At 37.7% G+C, this 12729-nt stretch overlaps 1 long non-coding RNA gene across 2 annotated transcripts; it reads left to right on the top strand.

The window, feature by feature from the left end:
- The first annotated feature begins 7411 nt into the window (after positions 1-7411).
- LOC110287590 (uncharacterized) lies at positions 7412-12498 on the top strand. 2 transcript variants are annotated; one of them, XR_015047484.1, is made up of 3 exons: positions 7412-7529; positions 9008-9252; positions 11397-12498. It is a non-coding gene; the product is annotated as an uncharacterized LOC110287590 (long non-coding RNA). The 2 variants fall into 2 exon arrangements; XR_002377233.3 differs by lacking the exon at positions 11397-12498 and having other exon boundaries at positions 9008-9305.
- Positions 12499-12729: the final 231 nt, after the last annotated feature.

Here is a 12729-nt window from a genome sequence, read left to right as displayed (position 1 = left end):
GGTGCTTTCCAGCTAAAATGTTTTCAACCAATACCAAGCCAAGGAAGGACTTGCCAAGAAAGGACTTAGGGAAATACAATGAATTGTTTGATTCCTAGCAAGTGATTTTATTTTGGTCAGCTCCTTCCAATCAGAAACCAAAGGAGGCAATGCTAAATCTCACTTGTTAAGAATTTCATACACACACACACACACACACACACACATTTTATTTTCTACATTCCAGGTACCTGAGAAACCTTATCTGATATCAAGAAAGTTGCCCATTCATATGGTTTTACCATGCAAAATAATACATGGCACATAGACCATCCCTTCACCAGCAATCTAGTCAATTTGTCAGTTTAGATGTGTTCTAAATCTAAACTGAGAAGCAGAAGAGGAAATTCAAAATATGAGTTCTGCTTTGAGCAGAGGCAGCGGTTAATGGCACGCCTGTCACTTCTAGTACCAATCATATGCAGAGAATGAGGAGATAATTGCAGGAGAAGGCAGTTTTCCACACTTGAGTCACATTCTTTGACCTAAGTCTTACCAGGCAGATTTAGGCTTTCTAATGCAAAGACCTGTTTGCAGTGATTATATTCATTTATTACACATGCATTTATTAAGCTACTAAATTCTAAGCACCATAGTAGTTGTTAGGAAATTGAAAATGAATAGTTTGTGCTCAGAAGCTATTGGGAGAATTATATTATTAAGAATTAGAATTATATTATTAAGAATTATTAAGAATTAGATTATTAAGAATTAGATTATTAAGTGGTAATGGGTAGCAATTGCCATCATTCAATCAATTTCAGAGACAAAACCATTCTGATCTTTCATTTGGATTCAGTAAAATTGTTTAACCACACGTTTAAGATTACCACAAATTCGAAGATCTACTTGCAACCTATTTGTGTGTGTTTAGACAGTGTTTTCATAAAAACACTGTGTGTGTTTATATGAAAACAACATCTATCTTTCTCAAAGTACAGGGAAGGAGATGGAATTCATAATAGATAGGAGAGATATTTAATGTGAGAAAATAGTCCCAAAGGCTTAGAAGAGTGAGAAAGTAGGTTAAAGGCTGTAACAGGAAGAGAAAGAGCTGAGATATTCAAGCTGGTGTCCCTGAGAACATAAAGCCACCATTGGAAGCTGGGATGGACTTGGTTTTTTAATAATTTTCTACAATTCCAGTGTCACACAAATGTTTCCCAGCAACAACAATCTAACAGAGTCTGACGAACAGGGAACATAACAAGCTTAAGCTTTATATGTCGGTCTCTGAGATAGAGAATGAAGAGAGCCTGGGAAAAAATTGATGGAAGACCAGATAAACACTGATCAAAATAGCCATAATCCTCACTGCATAATTAAATATGCTTAATTCCTATTATAAAATGGGTGCACAAGCAACATTAATTAATTGCAGCTATTTGCTCCTGCATAAGAGACTTAAGTCCTCAGTGCTCTGACTTAGATCAGATCCTTGCATATTTCTGCAAGCTCTCAGTTCCTACACTCACATCTCTGAGTGACACTAAACACTAGGGTTTGCTATCAAATCCGTTGGTTTCATTATTGAGTAAGATTCATGAATTCAGCCCTACGGTATCACTGTAGAAAGTCATCAGAGCACAGTCTGTATGCAAGGAAAAGACCAAGTGTTTGGAGGCTTGCTGCCAAGAAATCTACTTGCCAAAAGAGATAAGCTACCACATTCTGCAACACCAGCTTATTTGCTGATCAAAGTGATACTTTGGACTCCCCCTGTGATGTGTGCTTTTCACTTGAGTAACATACAAGAAATGTCTAAAAGAATCTTTGTTCCTGAAGGATTGCTGCTACATTTGAAAGACAGCTCTCATACCATTTAGATGACACATTATATTGATAAAGTTGGACATCATAGAAGACTATATCTAATAAATAATAAACACCAACCTAACGTGTTTCACATATTTTATGCATTATTCTGGAAATGTTGGTCACATCTGTGCATTCAATTCTCCTAAAGCCTTGTGGCCTGAATATTGTCACCCAATTTTAAAGACACAGGATTTGAAGCACAGAGGAGTTGATATAGGTTATAAGTGCCAAAGGCAATATTTACTTCTGGAGACTAGTCATCTCTGTAGTAATCTGTATACTGTAGTAATCTGGCCCATCTCATGTGTCTGTAAGTGATAACCCAGAATTTTCTGAATAGATTTAAAGTTGTATTTGTTTTAATTCCTCCTTGATGGCCTCTATGCTGTTATTTAGAAGTATCATTGGAGATTTTATTTTAGCTAAATATAGTACAGGAGCTAGAGAACTACTACTTAACAACTCCTGCTCCTTGGCCAGAGGACTAAAAATTGGATTCTAGTATTGCCCAGAGTGCTGTACATGAGACTCTAGCGCCTACATCAGGTTGCACTCAAACACTGGGAACTCCAGGAAGGAATAGGAAGGAATGCCAAAATTCTGCTTCTGGCCTCCATGAGCATCTGCACACAAGTACAAAGACACATAAACAAATAAATCTTTTTTAAAACACTGATAAAAGGAGAACAAGTCAATAACCCTAGTTTTTACACTGCAGAGGAAGACAGGAGGATGCATGTAAATTCAAACTAAGCCTGGTCTTCATGGTAGAGTCTATGCTAACCATGGTACAGAAGATGAGCTTGTCTCAAAAAGAAAAAGTTGTAAAGTTAATCGGTGTTTCTGAAATGAAATCTTTAGTATTAAAAGGAATATTAGCTGATACAGACTAATGTTGAATCTTAATTCTTTTCATGAATTATTATCTAATTATTTTTTACTTCACTCAGGGCATCTGTCAACTCTCCTCATTTGCTCTGTTATTTTGCTTTACATAGATTTGAGTTTAATGAGTGAGTCGAAATCCATCTGAAATTTCTACTCAGAGCTGCTGAATGACCAACATGTGTCTCAAGTCACTGCTGAGACTGCCCCTCTGCCTGCATACCTCTAATGTCAGAGCAGTATTGTCCAGGTGCCCCTCTGCCTGCATACCTTTAATGTCAGAGCAGTATTGTCCAGATGCCCCTCTGCCTGCATACCTTTAATGTAAGAGCAGTATTGTCCAGATGTCTATGTGGGAGATGGAAAACAAAACACTTGTGTACATTACACAAAGGGAACAGCATGGGGCTCTGAAACAATATCGGGGATAATCAGGGATTGGTTTCATCACAGGTATGTGTATATATAACTCACCATTTGTCAGGCATTTGCTCCAGATCCTTAGACAACTTTCAGTGTTCATTTGTGGCCAGGTGCCCTTGGATTTATTAGATAAAGAAGATATGAGTGAGGAGAACCAAGGCGCAACAGGCAACCATGTATAGAAACTATCTATTATTTATCACCCATTTTTTTGGTCTTGTCCAGGTTTGCCAGGTCAATTAGCAGAAGAAAATAATGAAATTGACTGATTATTGATAGGAAGTGTGTTAGAAGCCAAAATTCCATGGGAAAATAACCCATGTTAATGGTAAATATTTAAAGAAAAATTTTCTATGACTAGACAAGAAGCCAAGGAAAGTATACAAAAATATCTTACTTGTTCTTTGTGTAACCAAACTCTATCACCTGCTGGTCGTAACCCACGGAGTACCAAAAGAAATAGAATCTGGCAGATGGACATGCATCCTTTTGTAGAACTTGGAAAACTAAAGTTTATACACCATACCATTGATATATATTTGGAATTTCAATGAGCAACTGCTTTGAGCTCCCAAAGGCGGATTCTGTAATTACACATTTGTTGACATTAATGGCTATTATGGACATTCCTGTATAAATTAAGACTCACAATGCCCCTTATCTATGTCTCCAATAAGCTGAAGCAATTCTTTGCATATTATAATATGAAGCACATTCCACGTATAAAACACAATCCTACAGGACAAGCAGTTGTAAGAAGATCTAATCCCACCTTAAAGGAAATGCTTATAAAAAAAAATAAAGAAGAAGAAAAAAAGACCCGCAGTGATAGACTAAACTGTGCTCTGTCACTTTAAACTTTCTAAATGGCCATGAAAAAGGAACATCATCATCCAAGAGGCATTGGGTTATAGAAAATGATGCAAAACTAAATACACCTGTGTCCTATAAGGATGTATTAACATCAGAATGGAAATCTGCAAAAGTTATGCATTGAGAATTTGAATTTGTTTATGTTTCCACAGGAAATGAAAAGCTGTGGATACTATCATAACTGATAAAGATTAGAATCGATCAAGAGAAGTCTCTTGAAAACCTTGGTCATTGACCCCAAACATTGGTTATTTCACTAAAAATGTCTCTTTATCATTTCCCTCTATATACAGTACAGTTAATAGGTTTAAACAGATGGCAGAGAAGGTGGATGTAGGTAGAATTTTGGAATTTTAGTTTCTTTTAAAAACACAGAAATATTACAATAATGTGCTTTTGTTTTAGTCCCAGGCGTGGGATGTGGGGCTGCTCCAGAGGACTGCAGCAGCTGACTGTTATTTGCTTTGTGCTCTAGCTGAGAAAAAGTTTTGCCAGCTGCAAATGGTTTCTATGATTGTGTAGCATTTAGAATTCTGGAAACTTTTCAGAGAGTATAAAAATCCTAGGGACCAGAGAGGTGGGTATATTGGTTGATAGTCTTTCAGGGAAGTTGTGATATGTTAGTAGTTTTGCTCAAAGAAGAAAAGGAAATCAGATTCAGGAAACTCCTCCTTTTCCTCTGTCCCCTCTATACCTTTGTCTCCCCTATCTGTTGTTAGGGGGTTGAGGGAGTAGAGAAAGGATGAACAAGAGCAGGGGAAAGAACCCACAAGGTAGCAAAAACCAGCTATACTGATGTTAGATCCTCTTGAGCTTAAAAAAAATGGTTAGCTAAATTACTTTCTCTTGATTCTCAAATTTAATTTTTTGACTCAAAAATTTTATGTAGTACCTCTTTATATCGTTTTACTGTTCAGAAATCAACATTTAAATAGAAATTAATAAGGAAAATTAAATCTACCTGGGTGTTTCATACTTGGAGAAATATCTCCAAATAAACGTTTAAAAAATTTTCTTAACGTCCTCAATGAGCATCCTAAATGTTTACTGACTCTTCAAAAATCATGTTAAGTCTTTGGGTTTAAAATTTGAAACATCACTATACCAGCCTTTACTGACTTTTACAACTTAACATATATAATAAATGCAAAACTACAGCATGCCGTCTTCAAATTTATTTAACAGGTTAAATTTCACTATCATTGTGACTATGAAAAGTGTATGTCACTCGTTAATGACATCATAGCTAAGAAAGATGTTTGTAGTAATTACTGCCAGATACCATAGTAATCTTCATGCATTATCTCTACATTAACCTAGATAAAACATGTTAGGTAAAGTCATGTATTCTAAAACATTTTAGAAGTCAATCAACAATGCCAGTAACACCAATATCTGGGAATCAACTTAGATATGGAAGAAAGAGCAAAGACCAAAGAGAACCCATAGGCTGCTTGCTGCTTCAGTGGGTCTGATAAATAATATATAGAATAAATTAGGAGGGCATAAAAAGGAAGGAGTTCAGATTTTGATATTAGGCATGTCCCACAGACAGGAGAATCTGACTGGTGGGTGACGGGACATGAATCACACGTTTGATTATCAGAGTAGTAGGTGATCATGACACCCGAGTTCAGGTAAACAGGGCACTGGATCTGAAGAGGAGACTTGACTGCCCTACTGCATTTAAATTGGAGCTGCAATCCTTTCAATTTTTTAAATATTTGAGTTATTGTTGGTGTGGATCGGTGTATGGTGAGTTACCGTTGGTGTGGATATATGTATGGTTTCTGTGCATGAATGGAAGCACAGGAGTGGCACAGCACACTTGTCGGGGGTCACAGGACAAGTGTTAAGAGTGTTCTCTCTTTTCATCCTAAGATTTCTGGAGATTGGATTTAGGTCCTCAGGCTCAGTGACAAGAGCTTTTACCCACTGAATCATCTTACTAACTCAAACCATTTCATCCCCTCCCTGTGCAGAATTTTTATTTTTCTGGCTCAGGTTTCTCTCGTGTCTCCTTAAAGTATTTGCAACACTAGTTATTTCCAACCCTGTGATGCTTTCTTCCAGGTGTGAGAACCAGCCAGGAAGATGTTTCATTATCAAAATATAAAGTCATGAGCCTTACTGATAGATGCCCTTGTTTTATCTGTCTCTAATGAAGTCTTGTTACCACTCCAGAGGTTTCCCCTTATGCGTATATATGCAGCATTGCAACACCAGTCAGCTTTAAAAATACTGGGGTCAAATGTAGCTGGTGTTTCCATTTGGTGTTCCATTTCATGTGAACACCAAGTATCTGGCTCTAACTCCATCAGGATATTTAATTGACATTTATACTATTGTTTTTTCTTCATTTGTGAATTTCTGGGTGTGTGTGTTTGTATGTGGGTGCGTGTGTGTGTGTGTGTGTGTGTGTGTGTGTGTGTACATATCTCTGTGTTTGCATACAGGCATACAAATGCACACATATACAAACATGTACAAGTACCCATGTGGAGGTCAGCAGATAACTTCAGGTATTGGTTAGCACCTTCCACTTGATTAACACAGGGTCCCTTTGCTGCTCCATACCCAGGATAGCTGCCCTGTGAACTTCCCATGAGCCTCCTGCCTCTGCCTCCTATCTTTCTGTGGCACAGCTGGGATTACCAGCTATACTTGAGTTATTTGGATTTGATCTCAGATCCTTATGCTTTCATAGCAAGCACTTGACCAACTAAACAATTGACCTTGTTTCCCTCATTAGAGCTTCCTGAACCGTGGGTTCATTGCTATATTGAAACACACCTTATCAGAGTTGTTATTGCTGCGGGAAATAATGTCTCTATTTCTAGATCACCATTTCCAAAGGATAGCAAGCCTCCAAATCTCCACTATGGATCACAGAGGGGAAAAATGCTTCCGACACTCTCCATTCCTCGACTATTAAAGTTTTGAAATTTTCTAATACATTACTAACTTTGGAGCATTTTTACTTAAGTGTTTGTGATGATGATTTTTCCTCTGCTGTTAATATAATAAGTTTTTGATAGATTGTAATCCATCTCAGTTCATATGATATGTGCATTTCATATCATTAAAGCATGTTATATATGTATTTTTTTTGTTTTGGCATCTTTCCTCATGCTTCAACCCAGGTGAAGCAATAATCTCATCTCAATGTGCAATTGCCAAATATTTAAATTCCAGAATCAGAACTCTGAGTTCCTTTGGAAGCCATGGCAAAACAAGAACCCACATGCTCCTTGACTAACCACAAACGCACAAAGTTAAATGTGAAATATTAATCACTGCACTCAGTGCACCCAGCTCTTTTTGGAATGGCAAGCATTCCAAAGGGCATAAAACTCAAAAGTTTTGGCTCAATCACATTCTCCTTTAGCAACCATGGAAACAGCAAGGTTGTAGTAATTCATGCACATGGAGGCCTGCTACAGCACCCCAACACACGCATTCAAATCTAAAATTCCCATTGCTTTTATCAGGTGCGTATATTCACCATTTAGCTGCTTTCTATCCTCTCCACTTTGCCACATATGATTTTTGTGTCTATGAAAGCATATGTGTGTGTGTGTTTGTGTGTGTGTTGCATGTGTATAGATCATGGCATGTGTGTGTAGGTTTGAAGAGAACACACAGGAGTCAGCTCTCTATTTCTACCATGTGGATTTAGGGGTCTCATTATTGTCCTCATGCTTCGAAACAAGTGACTTTTACTCACTGAGCCATCTCACTGGCCCATTTATAGGTTTTTAAAAATATTATCCCAAGACTCAACCAATCTCAACATTATGTTTAGGTGATTATCTGTCATCTTTTTGGCTAGAAACAGTCCCTCAGCCTTTTCTTGGAAAGATGGGGATTCTTGCCCTTTACACAGACTATCATGGGGATGGAGAGATGGTTTGTTGCTTAAGAGTTCTTGCTGATCTTCCAAGAATATATATCAGGTGATTCCGACTCATTTCTAACTCCAGCTCCAGGAGACCTAACACATCCTTTGGAACCAACACACAGGTAAGAGACACATGTACACACATATGTAAAGGTTTTAACTAAATTCTCCAAGTATATCAGCTTTTCAAAACACCTGTCAATATAAATCTATCTAAAACCCCTTCATGAAAATTTTCTCATTACACAGTGTGAGTGAGAAGTTCTGGAAATGATAGGATGGCTTTGTAAAAGCTCAATTACATGATTTCCATTTACCTCGGGACTGGTGATGTGAACTTTGGTCAATGTGGATCTTCCATTTCTACTAATTTTTCATTTGTTTCACAGGAAATTTGTGTATAATGCTCTAAATCATACAGTTTCTATATGTAATTCACAAATGTTAGCCTGCAGTGAAAATTTAAAACTCATTTATTTATGTTACATGGTAAATTTTTAGTCTAGGATAGGGTTTTTCTTATCTCCAAATATAGACTAATTTAAGACAATATGAACTTACATATTTTCATTCTACACAGTGGATTACAGTCTACATCGATCACTGCAGTAATTACTTTTCCCATTTCTGAGACAAAATATCTGACAGAAGCAATATGAGGCAGAAATTATTTTGCACAGACCTTGGGTTGTAGTTCATCATGGTGGGGAGGCTGTAAGAGGACTGAGAGGTTGTCTCATTGCATCTAGTCAGAAAGTTAAATGGAGAGTTCTGGCTGTGTCATGTGATGCATACTCATGTGAAACTTTGCTGAAGTAGACCCACAAGAGGACACATGATATTTGGAGAGAGTATATGAAGGACTCACTCAACAGACAGTAAAGGCACATTTACATAGCTAGACATGCAACGCTTAGGTGGTCTTATGTCTTCACTGATCTTTACTTCATTGAGAGAGGTATGAGGGAGACTATCTCCTCAATTTCCAGCTATATCATATATATATATATATATATATATATATATATATATATATATATCTGCTTCCATGGACTCCTGTCATTTCAGTGGATGCTTGGATGTTTCTGCTGGATAGTGCTTCCACTGCTGAATCATGCTTGGTGACGACAGACACTCTCTGAACTGGATTGATGGTATCCTGACACTACTGAACTGGACTGCTGCTATTCTGACAATAGAGATTGGAATCACCCCAAAGGACTACTTCTAAATAGGTCCTCATCTGCTTGTCCTATTTACCCTTTCTCCTACCCTGCCTTTGGACAGTAGGATCGAAAGGAGAATCACAGCATGTGAGAACCCTTATTAAAGTTGGTTTTGAAAAATCTAAACCTTCAGGGAAGCAGAGAGCAATGAATGCTAGTACTTTGTTCACTTCCTCCCTTTTATTCAGTCTGGGACCCCCTAGACCATAGAATGGCACTACCCACATCCTAGCCATCTCAGTTAAAATTTCCAGATATGTGCTCCCTATCTATTATTTATCTATCTATCTCTATCTCAATATCTCGATATATATATATATATATATATATATATACACACACACACATATATATATATGTGTGTGTGTGTGTGTGTGTGTGTGTATGTGTGTGTGTGTGTCTGTGTGTGTGTGTATACATCTGTCCAGAAGTGGCCCTCCATTCTGTAGTTCTATCCTTCACTTTCATCCACATGAAAATAGATTCTTATTACACTACAAACTATACACTTAATTAGTTATAACAAGTTTGAAGGAAGATTAAGATATTTATTCCCCAGAAAACAATAAAATACACAAGGAAGAACTAAGCCCATAGCCAGAATGTCTAATCCTATGTCTTTTCTTTAATCCTCATGCTCCATGACTCTTTTTTTTGCCTATCTTCTTCCACGACTCATACTAATCTGCATTTAAATGAACTTTTCCCCATTACAAAAAAAATAATTTCTTCTTTATTATCAAACTTAGGTAACTTTTACAATCTTAGCTTCTTATTTCAAGATCTGACTTTCTGCTAACATATTTGTCTGAAACCCAAAACAGCACTAGACTACTTTTGCATTTATCTAATAATTTAATAATTTTGTGACCTCTCTTGCTTCACCGAAATAAATCTGTACCTCCAAAAGAATTTGTGCCACATTTTTAAAATTATTAACCAAGGACAGCAGTCATTTCTATTTGTAATTCCCTTGAGTTTGACCCTGTTTGTCTTCTCTTAGCACTTTGTCCTCCGGCTGCTTGTTTACTAGACTATAGTGAAGGAGAAATACTGTTTGAACTTCTTGCTTGATGCTGTGCTGTTTGGATTTGGTCATGTGAGACAAGGCCAAATTTTTCCTATTAATTTGCAGTAAAATTAAGCACTTCCCCTCATATTATGGCAGGATGAGGCCACCCAGTTGGATGACAAGTGTCCCAAAGTAGGCAAAGGCATCAGAAACAGCCCCTGCTCCCTCTGTCCCACAAAATCACCAAGCTATACAACTATAATATATATACAAAGGGCTTAGGTTTGACCAATGCAGGCTTCCTGAATGTTGGTTCAATCTCAGTGAGCCCCTACAAGTCCAGGTTTGTAGATTCTGCAAGTTTTCTTGTGATGCCCTTGTCTCCTCTGGCTCCTACAATCCTTGTCTGGCCTCTTGAATAGGATTCCCCAAACTCCACCTAATGTTTGGTTGTAGGTCTTTGCATCTGTTTCCATCAATAGCTAGATAAAAGCCTCTCTCATGACAATTGGGTTAGGCACCAATCCATGAGTATAGCAGAATATTATTAGGCATCATTTCATTGATGTGTGTGTGTGTGTGTGTGTGTGTGTGTGTGTGTGCCAGTTTTGTTTGGTTCCATCCTGGGTCTGTACTATCAAGCCACTAGTTTCTTGTCCACTAGACAGTGGAAGGAGTAGGCTCACTCTTGTGGCATGGGTCTCACAGGAGACCAGTCACTGGTCAGCCATTCCTACAGTTTCTGGGCTACTTTTACCCAGCACATCATGATGTCAGAATAAATTGTAGGTTAAAGGTTTTGTGGCTAGGTTGGTGTCCCAGTCGCTCCACTGAAAGTCTTGCCTTCTAGTTATAAGAGATGGCTTGTTCAGGCTTTGTATTCCCCATTACTAGGAGTCTTAGCTATGGTCACTCTAATAAATTTCTGTCAGTTTCCACTATACTTGGTTTCTACCTTGATTCTGAATAGATGCATACTACCCTCTCCCTCTATACCCTCCCCACCTGTCCCCTCCTGTTCCCATCCCCACATGCCCCCAGTCCACACACAATATTTATTCTATTACCCTTTCCCAGGGAGAGCCATGCTTCCGCTCATTCCCCTTGAGTCTTTCTTGTTACTTAGCCTCTCTGGATTCTTAGATTAAACACAGTTATTCTTTACATTGAAGTTAATATTCACTTGTAAATGGATACATGCCATGTTTGTCTTTTACAGTCTGGGACACCTCACTCGGGATGATATTTTCTAGCTGTATCCATTGCCTGGAAATTTCATGATGTCACTGTTTTTAATAATGAAGTAATACTCCATTTTTTAAATCCAATCTTTGGTTGAGAGACATGTAAGTCATTTCCAATTTCTGGCTATCACATATGGATCGGCTATGAACATAGTTAAGCAAGTGTTATTGTGGGATAGGGGAACATCTTTTGGGTATATGTCCAGGTACAGCTGAGTCTTGTTGATCAAGGCCCAATTTTCTAAGAAACAGACATTGATTTTTTTTTCAAAGTGTCTGTACAAGTTTGCACTACCACCATCCCTGGAGAAGTGTTCTTGTTCTACATCCTCACAAGCACGAGCTGTCACTTACGTTTTTGATCTTAGCCATTCTGATGAGTGTAAGATAGAATCTCAGAATCAATTTTGTTTCGAATCGCCCTGATGGCTAAGAGTGTTGAACATTTCAAGAGCTTCTCTTCTCTTGAGAAGTCTCTAGTTATATGTGTACCCCTCCTTAATTGGCTTATTGAGTTTCTTGGGTTTATTATATATTTTAGAATTTGGCCTCTGTCAGATATAAATAATAATTTTCACAAGAACAATAAGGGAAACTGAAGGAATTTTGAGGTAACAGAATGCAAGGCAGCATGTATATGTCCATCATTCCGTCACGGATGGGGACAGCATCACCTACAGAACTCAAAGTTATCAAAACATCATGGGTCACCCAAGAAGAATAGAAAAACTAAACACAGTCACCATGAAGATTCAAGCCAAAATTAAAATAGAAGTGAGTGAGGAGTCAGTGAACCCAACTGATTTTGGAGTCTGGGAATGTGGACGAGATGTGTTTTCAAAGTCAATCAAGCACAAGATGTGTGCAGTGTGCATTTTCATATCTCGAAACAGACTCAGATGTCCACCTCAACTTACAAACTCACAATGCAGTTTAACATGGACGCACGTATGAAATAATCTCTACATGCACCGAGTATGTAAAATTTTAAAATATTGACTGTGACTACAACTGTTAAGGCAGGAATGAAAGAAAAAAAACAAAGGCATTACTTAAAAATGACAGGGAAGGTCACGTATTAAATGACACGATTAATATGAGAAGCTGATTACTTAAGGATATTAAAGATATTAAAAATATAAAGGATACTAATGCAATGAGATCTTATGGAAAATATTTGGAAGGGTTTTCTGGTAGGAGGTATGAGATGTAAGTAAAGTGTGTGTGTGTGTGTGTGTGTGTGTGTGTGTGTGTGTGTGTGCATGTGTGCCTGTGTGTGTGCATGTGTGTGTGTGTGTGATCACATGT

Source organism: Mus caroli, unplaced genomic scaffold, assembly GCF_978045245.1.
Source record: "Mus caroli unplaced genomic scaffold, Mus_caroli_1 scaffold_7, whole genome shotgun sequence".
Taxonomy (NCBI): Eukaryota; Metazoa; Chordata; class Mammalia; order Rodentia; family Muridae; genus Mus; species Mus caroli.
Note: the sequence above shows the minus strand (reverse complement) of the source record. Positions and strands in the feature narration are given on the sequence as shown.